Source organism: Megascapheus bottae, chromosome 2, assembly GCF_031878675.1.
Source record: "Megascapheus bottae isolate mThoBot1 chromosome 2, mThoBot2.hap1, whole genome shotgun sequence".
Lineage (NCBI taxonomy): Eukaryota > Metazoa > Chordata > Mammalia > Rodentia > Geomyidae > Megascapheus > Megascapheus bottae.
In genome coordinates, this window is record NC_143510.1 from 18,831,428 (window position 1) to 18,842,513 (window position 11,086).

At 49.4% G+C, this 11,086-nt stretch overlaps 1 protein-coding gene across 2 annotated transcripts in view; it reads right to left on the reverse strand.

Annotated features, from left to right (window-relative positions):
• Rftn1 (raftlin, lipid raft linker 1) overlaps nucleotides 1–5,000 on the reverse strand; it is a 199,875-nt gene extending 194,875 nt beyond the window's left edge. The window contains exon 1 of one of the 2 annotated variants that reach the window (XM_090321855.1): nucleotides 4,937–5,000. The gene's annotated coding sequence lies outside the window, so the exon portion shown is untranslated. Of the gene's footprint in view, nucleotides 1–4,546; nucleotides 4,618–4,936 lie in introns of those variants that run through there. The other variant, XM_090321856.1, reaches the window with a different exon arrangement.
• Nucleotides 5,001–11,086: the final 6,086 nt, after the last annotated feature.

The window sequence follows — 11,086 nt, forward strand, 5'->3', positions numbered from 1 at the left end:
AATGGCTACGTGCAGTTAAGCATTTCTGTTATCCTAGCTAGGATAAGAAAAAGCAAATGGCTGGATACAGATAGCTATTCCAGCAACCCAAGAAAGCCCAAGTGAGAAAATCACAGCCCAGGCCGGTCTGAGTATAAAGTGTGACTCATGAACATAAACACAAAGCCAGGTGCCAGTGGCCCACACCTGTAGGCCTAGCTATTCAATGGGTTGACTTCTGAGGCCCATGGTTCAAAGCCAGCCCAGGCAGAAAAATCCATGAGACTTATCCCCTTAATCACCAAAAAGCTAAATGCAGAGCTGTGTCTCCAGTGATAGAGAAGACTAAGGACCGTGCATAGGCCTGAGTTCAAGCCCCCCTACTGACACAAAGATAAAATAAAATAGAACAAAAAAGTCTGGTAGTGGCTCAAGTAGTACAAACACCTGCCTAGAAAGCAGGGGCCTTAGTTCAAACCCCAGTATGGCAACACACACACACACACACACACACACACACACACACACACACACAGGAACTTGACAGCTGACAAAACTCTCCTAGGGCCAAACACCTTACATCTATTTCCTAGACTAGTGTTGAATCGTCTCCAGTAAACTACATGTTGGGGTCCTGATATTTTGGTCACCCACTGTCAATCACTCTACTGGGTCATGGGGTCACTTGGCCAATATTTATTGTGCCCTACGATGTAAGTGACAGGGTACTAGGCTCACTGCAGCAGTACGAGGGAGACAGTCCACACACATAGTCCAGAGCCTCAACACTACACAATCCCTCATCTTGCTCCTGCAAAGCTGACTCCTGTCCTGCTGCTGGCTCTACAGCAGCAGGACAGGGCTCTATGGGACTTGAGATCAGCATATTCTCCCAGGCAGAACAATAAGTCAGGTGTTGACAGGCCTTGATTCTTGCAGAGAACAAATCATTTTCATGTTCTCTGAGCCTTCAAGAGACTCGGTCTAAATAGCCTCACAAAGGAAAGCAACCTTGTTCAACAGCCAGCTGCCCAAGCTGGTGAAACTCAAGGGGCCTGCCCTCAAGTTCACACCAGCAAACCCAAGGCACCAATGGGCCAAACTTCCCCAAGAGCATCTAAGCAGAAGCTTAGTGAGATTCTGTGTGTCTTTTTATAAAAACTGCTCAGTCACAACCAAAAACATATTCCCTTTATGAAGACTGCTAAAGATAAAATATGCATCTCATCATCCAAAATGACTTGAGTTTAAACCCATTCACTGGAAGATGAGAGCTTTGTATAGCCCACCACCTATGAAAACCGTTAGGAGGGGGAAGTTTCTGGATTCCTCTGGCCCCGAGAACACTTGACAAACCATGTTGTTGTTTCTGGGGAGGAAGATAAGACTGTGACACAGTAACTAGAATTTCATAGCTGTATTTTTTCATATAGGAGTGTATGTAAAATGACATCCCCCTTGTTGGAACAAATCTGCAACTCCTTCCTTCCTTCCTTCCTGCCTCTACTTTCCCTGCTGCCTTTTCAGTACTGACATTTTAACTCAAGGTCTCACTCACACTTTTCTAAGCCATGTCTCCAATCTAGTCCCATTTTTTGCTGGTAATTTTTGAAACATAGTCTTGCTTTCCACAAGTACAGGTGTCTAACCTGCAATCTCCCTATTTTAGGCTTCCCTGCATTGCTGGAATCACAGGTGCTCACCACCACGTCAAGCATCCCTCCATTTAATAGGATGAAGCCTTTTAAATTTTCCTGTTCGGGAAGACCTCAATCTTCACAATCTCAGCCTCCCAAGTAGCTAGAATTACAGGCAAAACCAACCAGTGCCCAGCTTAAGCCTGGCAACTTTGTATAAGGTTCCTACACAGCTCCTCTGTGATCCCACGATTCACTTCTGAGTATTTACTCACTGGAACATGTCTCTCAAAAGACCTGGGCACACATGTTCATACCAACATTGTTCACAATAACTGCGACTAAACAAAAGCAAACATACAAACAAAAAGCCTGGGCATGACCCCCAATCCATCAACATGGGTATTTGTGAGCAACTTGTTAGGTAAACAGAATCTAAATGCATCCCCAAATGCCTGGTACCTACAACACGTATGAGTCTGGAAAACATACTGAGTAAAAGAAGCCTTTTCTGGGTGTTGGTGACCCACTGGTATAATCCTAGCTACTTAGAATGCTGAGATATGAGCATCATGGTGTAAAGCCAGCTTATCTCCAATTAACTATTAAAAAGCTGCAAGTGGAGCTGTAGCTCAAATGGTACAATAAAAAAAAGCTAAGGCCCTGAGTTCAAGCCCCAGTACTGGCACAACACCAACACCACCAACAAAAACCAGAAAAGCCTTACACAGCACTGAAGAATTCTATTTGCAGGAAGTCCAGGAGCAGCATAAACCATATACATTAGGAATAGAACTGTGGATGCTGACACAGTGAGGGCAGAAGCAGAGCAGACATGAGGGAGGTTAAAGAAATTGTCAAGGGTGATGCTCTGTCTTGATAAGGAGTAAGGTTACACAGGTGCATGCATATGTCAAAACATTATTCAAATAGCACTCACAGCTTGTGCATTCACTCTTTGTGTATAAATATTACCTTCAGAAATCATGAACAGATTCTGAACTCTAATGAACTATTTGCTCAAATGTTTACAAGGATTTGTCTGCAATTTCCTTTAAATACTTAAAACAATAAGCCAAGACTGATGGGCGGGGACAGGGGTCAGTGCACAGATGTGTGGTAAAGCCAGTGTAGCACAATACTAAGGACAGAGACTAGATATGGGTTTTCTGGGTGATCACTGTTTACCACAACTTTTCTGCATGTGAAAAAACAAATAGTGGGCTAAACCAAGTGCTGGTGACTCTCACTTTTAATCCTAGCTACACAAGGAGCTGTGATCCAGAGAATCAAAGTTCAAAGCCAGCCCCCAGTATAAGGTCTTTGAGATTTCATGCCAGTTAACCAACAAAAAGCTAGACTGGAGGTATATCTACTTCAAATGGTAGAGAGTCAGCATGGCAAGCAAGCAAGCTGAGGAAGCACAAGGCCCTGGGTTCAAACCCCGGTGCCTCCAAAATGAAAAAGTAACAGATGGGAAGCCTAATAGAGTCACAAGGACCTTTCTTCCACATGCCCACTAAGCCACACAGTTCCAGCTCTGATCCAAAGTGAAGACCGGAGGAAACCCAAGTAGCTTTACAGGAACTCACATCATTCATGCCAAAGATTTTCTGCCTTTTTCCCTACAGACAAAGCAATTATTTGAATGGAAGCCAAAAATTCCTACTCAGGAGGGAGAAAACTCTCTCAACTTGTATCCTCCATCTACTCAATTTCAATTCCTACACAATCTATTAGCAAACCCAGCGACACTCTACTTCCATTTGTCCCATGTCTACATAGCCAAAAAAAAAAAAAAATCAGGAACAAAGAAAACCCAACCCAGTGACTCCATCGACAAACCGCAGCCAGGGGAATGACGTCCCAACCACGGATGGGCTGGAGGCTTGGAGGAGTCACTCCTGGCAGACCAGAAACAGGGAAAGGCAAAAGAGGATGCAGGGCCCAGTCTGAGGTTACAGTGATTTCATTGAGGTTAGGGCACAGGCACAGAAGAACCCTAAAACCGTTTGCTGCTTAACCCCTATATATGGGGATGGCGACATCTGGGGTCGTTTGCACGTCCTTGAAATTTAACTGTTCAAAAGTACAAATTAGGACTGGGGGGTGGGGAGGGGTGGCACACGTGGGTTATAAAGCCGGCTGGGCCACAGGCGCCCAGGTCGCTCACATTACACCCGCTGGCTTCCTTCCTGGCAAAGCCTCACTTATCCTGAGATGACACACCGCGGCAGGGTTGGAAGGCGCCTAGACTGACTGCACGCCGGGCATCTGAACGCAGCTGGAGCCAAGGCGCCCAGGGGCTGTTTCTGGGATCCAGGCGGACGGACAGACAGACACACACACACACACACAGAGTGCCAGACTTTCTGTTTTTTTAAGCTAGTTTTTGTTTGTTTTTAAGCCCCCAAACAAACTCACTGACACCCCCCAGCGTCTCTGGGAACCAGCACAGCCGCTTGGGCCCGCCGATCGCGAGCTGGCGAGCGGCAGCAGGGAGCGCGCGTGGGCCTCCGAACGGTTCTCGCTGCCCAAGGTAGCTGTGCCCGAGGTGAGGGGCACAACCCCGAGGGCAGGCCTGCCACCCCCGGCCTCCCGAATCCCACTCCCTACCCAAACCCACAGCCGGCCTCCGACGCCTGAAAGCCGGGGAAGGTCAGGTCGAGAAAATCCCTTACGGAGAGGAGATTCCCCGCGTGCTACACCGGGGACTCCGGGCACCCTGAGTCACTGCGCCTCCCGGGTGCGCGGCGGATCGCGGCTTCCGCCCCTCCGACACCCCCAGCTACGGGCGCACGCTGGGGGGTCTACGGGGCGCAGCCCCGCCTACTGCGCACCCCCTGGCCCGCGCGCTCCTCCAACCTGAACCCCCACCTCCGGCCACACCTCCTCCTCCCCAGACCCCCGCAGACGGGTACTGGACCCACCTGTAGCTTCAGAGCTCGTCCTCTGTGCCCTTCCGAGGCGTCCCTAAGTCTGTACCCAGAGCCCACGCCCCCGCCCCAGGAAGGCCACTCCCCGGGGCCTCTCTACACGTGCCAGGGTGACTTCCCCTCCCCTCACATCCCCTTCCCCCCCACCAAAGTTGGCCCCAACCCTGGCGTCCCGAGGATCCGTCCCGGTCTCTAGCCCACCCACCCGGGCCAGGGCAGGGGGTGTCGTCCGGCAGCACCAGGGCCCCCCGTACAAAACTACCTGCCGGGAAGTGCGCAGGGCGCCGGCTCTGCCCTCTAACCACCCTGTCCCGAGGAGCTAGAAGGAGGGGCCTGTGCCCGCCCGCATCCCCGCTCGCCCGGCCCCGCCGCGCGCCCCCCTACCTTTCCCGACCGGCGGCTGTGGCGTAGGCGCGGGTTCCCCGAGACAGCGTGCGGCGTCCCGGGAGGAAAGTTTGTGCCATGCAGGGGAGGCTGCGCGCGGAGGGCGTGGGCGCCGCGGAGGGGGGCGCGGGGTGGCGGCGCGGCACGCTGGGTGTCCGTCCCTGGGACGATCGGCGCGTGGGTCCCTCCCTCCCTCCTTCCTTCCCCTGAGTCCGCGGCCGCCGAGCTCCCGCTCCCGCTCCCGCTCCCGCTCCCTGCGCCCGGCGCGCTCCGGCTCCAGCCACGACGCGCCCCCGCCACCGCCGCCGCCGCGCGTCCGCCCGCTACACTTCCTCTTCCTCTGAACTCATGTGCAAAATATGCTGCGCTGCATCTTCAGGGGAAGCCCAGCGGCCCCCGACAGCCACAACGGGAGCGCAGGGCCCGCCCCGCGGCCCCTCCGCGGCCCCGGGCGCGCGGCGCTGCGCCCCTCACTACACGGAGCTCGCCTCGCCTGCCCGCCGCCTCTCCAACCCGGGGCCCCAGGCTCGCCCATCCTGCACTCCTGACCCCTCCTAACCCAGCCTGTGTGCGGTCAGGAGAGCGCGTGGGAAACTGGGGGACTCCTAGATTTGAGGCTAGATGCTGTCTAGGCGACCGCCCGCCATAGAGGCGCTGATGGCGAGGGTAAGGATGAGGGTGGGGGAAACCCAGTCCTCTGCCCAATCCACAGGTGAGAGTCCCCCAAAGCACTCCACTCCGGAGTTGCCCTAGATATTTCTTCCCGCCTCCTCCCTCCCTCCCTCCCTCCCTCCCTTCAGTTCAAGCACCAAGGGCTTTGACTTGGGGGCTTGAATTCAAAGAGTTCAACTCAGGGCCTCACACTTAATGGACTTGCTATGTTTGGCTGCTACACTACCATTCGGTCCACGACTTCAGCACAGCTTTTTGCTTGCTCATTGCTTTGGAGATGGAGCCTTCCTTGCCTTCCTGTCTGGGCTGGCTTAGAACTATGATTATCAAGATCTCGGCCTCGTGAGTAGTTAAGAGTATAGACCTAAGCTACTTGCCGGAAGCTGTTCTAGTCATTTTTTGCCAGTTTGTGCTTCAGGAACAGTGACATAGAAGAGACTGTGGAGGGGCAACTTGACACCCCAAGAAAAAAATGACATCAAGGCTCTGTACTGTAGTGCCTAAGTAAAAATTTGAGGCAGTGGAAACACCCTAAAGGAGTTTCTTTAGTTGGCGCCTGGACATGAACTCAGGGCCTGGGTGCTAGTCCCAGAGAGGCCCTCTACCACTTGAGCTACAGCTCTACTTCTGGCTTTTAGTGGTTAATTGGAAGGAGTCTCACCAAGTTTCCTGCCCTAACTGGCTTTGAACTGTGATCTCAGATCTCAGCCTCCTTAGTAGCTAGGATTACAGGCATGAGCCATCCTCACCCAGCTTCTCTAAAAGATCTTCCTGAAACTATTTTAAAAAAGCAAAATGAGTGTGTGCAAGTCCTGAGCTGAAACCCTGACCAAATGATCAGGGTTGGCTTGATGACTTCTATCCTTATTCCTGTGTCACTTGAGTAAGAAACTTGACTGCTTAAATGTGAAGTGTATAGGAAACACTCTGTTATTTAGCTACTGTCATTATTATGATCATTATAAGAAGACTGGAACAAGAAGGCTGAAATAATCTAGTTAATTATCTCCATTTTCTGGTTAGGCAGAGGGCAGTGGAACCCACACAGTAGAGAGTTAGAGTAGGCCTCCGGTCTTAATGAGGTCTGGCTAGTGCTATTAACACTGTAGTGTTTGTGAGAACTCTTTATCAGAGCTGCTCAGATTTTCTTTCCTATAGCCATCCAAGCTCTGTTTTCCTTACTCCCCCCACACACCAACCCCTGGTGTGTTTTTGTTGTTTCCTACTGCCCTCCATTCCCCTTCATCTCACCACTTCCTGCCATAACTACCCCAGTTTTTCCCCCAAGGATACCTCATCGTGGGGACAGTGAAACCTCCTATAGCCTAAGGATAGATTCAATAACCCCATGTGGGGATGGGGCCCCAGGACACCAGTGCTAGTTTGGGGCATCCATTTATGAAGAAGAGTAGTCTTGGGGTTACTAAAAGGTCCTGCCTGAGGCCTTGAATTAAGTCAAGACTCATCCAAAATCCTCTTTATCCTGTGGCCACTACACTGGAAAAAGAAGGCATTTCATGTGTTAACTTGTGGCTATTGTATTTTTAAAAAGAAAATAAAAAGCAGGGAGGGATGGTTGTGGTTGGGGGAAGCAGTTTGTTTCTGTTCAATGATTTCTACTCAAAAATCAAATTTTTGCACATTTGGATTTTGGTGTTTGTGTATGTATGTGTGTGTTATTTTAATACCAGGTCCTTGAGGTTAATAAGCTATTCTGATTGCTTCCATTTTCTTCTACTCAGTATTTTCCTCAATCTTAACACTCTTAAATGACTTTTTCTGTGCTACATTTTTTTTTTGTTTTTTTTCCCCTAGAACTTAGTCTGTCTCTAATATATTGTGATGCTTCCATAGTAGGCACATAGTAGGTCTTCAGCAAACATGGAATGACAGATCTCATTAGCATCCAGATCTTTTGAAGCTCTGAGTAACCAACATTCAGTGACTATCCAAAATATTCTATTGTCCATCTGGAATGCCCAGTGAGCTACTGCTGGATTCGCTAATATAAACCTTCCTCCCTGTGCACTGAGTTACCATAGACTGGTCAGTTTGGTGATGGTTCCTGGGCACTGGGTCTTACCTCTAACTGACCTCATCTACCCAGCATCAACCCCAAGGATGCTGGAACTGTATCCTGGTGGGTTACCTTGGCAACCTCACAATGTCATCTGTTAGAATGTCCTAGGGCGGCAGCTTTTAATTCTATCACAGCAGTCTCCTCAGGGGTCATGTAATAGTGCTGTTTTTCCTCTGCTCACACTTCCTCCCTCTATGATTTAACAGTAAGTACTTGGGGAGGGAGCCGAACACGGGAAAAACCAAGCTATTACTGCACGACAGGTCACAGATGTCCCCAGAGCTGGGGGCCCCAGTGTTCCAAGTCAATAAAGCTCAGGACCCAAGTTAATGGGGAGGCTGGGGCGCCTCACACCCCCTGTGGAAAGGAGAGGTGTAACCCATTAGTGGAGCTAGAAGCAAGCCTGGGCAGACTGATTGCTAGCAAGGCTCAGTTAAAGGAGCCCCTTCACTGGAGCATAGACATTTTCTCCTACACACAGAATTCCACCCATTTGCAGATAGTTGGGCCAGCAGCCAGGGTGATCTTGCTGCATCCCAGAAATGTTGTGGTTCAGAAGGAAGGAGGATGCCAGCCTACCTTCTATTCTTCCTTCACAATGCCACCAGATTCAGGCCTGACCCTGCTCTTAACTTAGCTCCTGATCACTGCAATCCTTATTGTTTTGCAGAAAGCAAACAAAGCTTTGGGCAGAAAATGGACCCAACTAAAGGGATGGGAACAGAAGAGCCATTGTTTTAATTGCTTATCTCTGGGACCAGGAAACCCAAAGTTTATGCTCACCAGCTAAATGGCTGCTTCATGGCTGATGGGAGAGATAAACTCATCTATGCCCCAGCAGTGTGGGAACTATTTATCTATCTTCTTACTTCATGGTTTGTTTTGTTATTTGTTTTGGTTTTGTTTTGGCTGGGGGTTTGAACTCCAGGACGTTTTGGGTCTTGAACTCAGGGCCTGAGTACAGTCTTTGGGTGTTCTCAAGGCTATTGTTCTACCACTTGAACCACAGCACCACCTCTGGCTTTTTCTGTGTATGTAGTAACAAGGAATCAAGCCCAGTGGTTCATGTATGCTAGGCAAGTGCTCTACTAGGCCATGCTCCCAGCCTAGTAACTATTTGCTTTTTAATTGGATATATGTCTCACAGACCTTTCTGCCCCAACTGACTTGGAACCAAGATCTTCAAAGTTTTCTACCCAGGGTGGTTTTGAACTAGGATTCTCGTATCTCTGTTTCCTGAGTAGAAGCATGAGCCACCAGCAACTGGCCGGCCAGCTAATGTTTGAAGTGGGTTTCCAGCCTCATGAGGTCACAGTGTGGCCAGTGCCCCATACTAAAGGGTTACTGGAGCTGCTCCTTGCCCTTTGTTCCTCTTGGCAGGCATAGGCCTAGCAATCTGGTTCCAGCCAGGTGACATTAGAGCTGAGCAATCAAGTGTCAGTGTGAACACATGCCTTTGACTCCCTGGGCATATGGGAGAGCAAAGGGGCCTGGCAGGGAGCCTGGGAGGTGGGGGGTACTGCATATGCATCAATCTGCCCATGCCAGGGACTTTTGTCCAAAGTAGAGTCAAACTAATAGTTTGAAAATGCCACCCACAGGCATCGCCAATTTCAGCAAATGTTGGATGACAGCCAAATATTCCATTCACACACAGCCCATACCCTCCTCCCCAAAAAGTATTGTTATACTGTTTCTAAATCTGCTTCTCATTTTACCTCTGAATTCTCAAGTCAGACAAGCAGTACAGAGGAGCAGAGGCCCTCCTGTGGCTGAGAGAGATTCTGCTCTCCAGAGCAAAGAGCCATAGGAGACTGGAATTGGAGGATATTGAACGACGCTTGTTTTATCTGCATCCTAGTTTTCATCAAAGGGCTAGAGGAAGAACCCAGCTCTGCCAAAGCCATCTGTAGCCACCACCCTCCTTCATGGTTTCTTTCCTTCAGGAGACATGTCTGCTGACGTGTGTTTGTAAGCAAAAGTTATGATTAGTGATGGGGGAAATGAACATATATACATGTATATATGGCAATGAGCTCTTGTGTGTATATGTATATACAACCATACATGTGCATGTGTAATATATTTTAAAATAGATACCCTATCTCAAGAAATAAACCTGGTACAGTCATCTATTCCTGGTCTCCCAGATACAAGGGGTTTTAGATAGGTTGTCTGAGCAGAAAAGTAAGATTCTGTCTGATAACTAAAGCTAAATAAAAGGCCTCAGGACACGACTCCATTGGTACAGTGCCGGTCCAAGCCAGCAGAAGGTCTCATGTGGAGACCTCAGTTGTACTACCCCCTACCCCATTAAAAGAGTAGGCCATGTTCAATGACTCGTGTTTCTAATTCCAAGTACTTGGAAGCTAATACTGGGAGAATCACTCTCAAGGTCGACTCAGGCATAATGTTTGTGAAAGTCCATCTTAATCAATAAAAAGTTGGGCATGGTAATATATCATCCCAGCTACTATAAATAATAAGAGGATTGTAGTTTTGGCCACCCCATGCAGAAATTAACTCCCCATTCAAAAGAACAATTAAAGCAACAGATGTGGCTCAAGTTGCAGAATGGCTGACTATCTAGTATAAGACCCTGGGTTCAAACATTGCCATCCCCCACAAGAAAAGTAAAACATACACATTAAAAAATTATACCCCCAATTTTTTTTTAAAGGAAGAGCAGAAATTTTCTCTCAGCCTTGAGAGAAAAGTAGTAGTTTTGTGTTAACTACCCCATAGATAGACTCTGGACAGAATCCATGAGCCAGAGCTCTGAAGAGAAAGCAGAGCAACTACTCAGAGGCAGAATCCAGGCAGGTTGATATTCAAAAAGCAGAGACATTGGTGGAAAGATTGTCATGGTTTGCTGGCTTGTCACTGGAGGACAGGCCTCAGTGAAGTCCCACAAGGCAGACTTCCTGCGAGAAGTCAGAGGGCAGGGCTAGAGTAGATAGGAAAGTAGAGCAGGGGCTGGTGGACCCCAAGCCCTGACCTGCAGGGAAACACAGAATGACTTCTTAGCAGCCCCTGCCCACAAAGAACCCTAAAGTCAGTGAAGGAGCCAAAGCAGTGAGAGGCTCTGTATCCTGCAGGAGAGGGTGATTAGCCTGGAGAGCTGGCCTACCAGGAGCCTCAGAACTTACCCTAATAGGAGCAGAGAGAAGAATGGAGCCTTGCTAGGCACCAGACCACGTGAAGCTGCTGCCCTGGAGACTGGTGACTCAGGTGCCAGTGAATCCTGGGAATGTGCACAGCCCTGGGAGCACTGGGTCAGCCCAGAATTGCCAGTGAATAAGATGCTGCCTGTCTCTCTAGCATCATCTCCTATGTACATTCTTGGGACGAGGGGAGATTGGGCAGATTCAGTTGACATTGATGTCCAGCAGACAAGG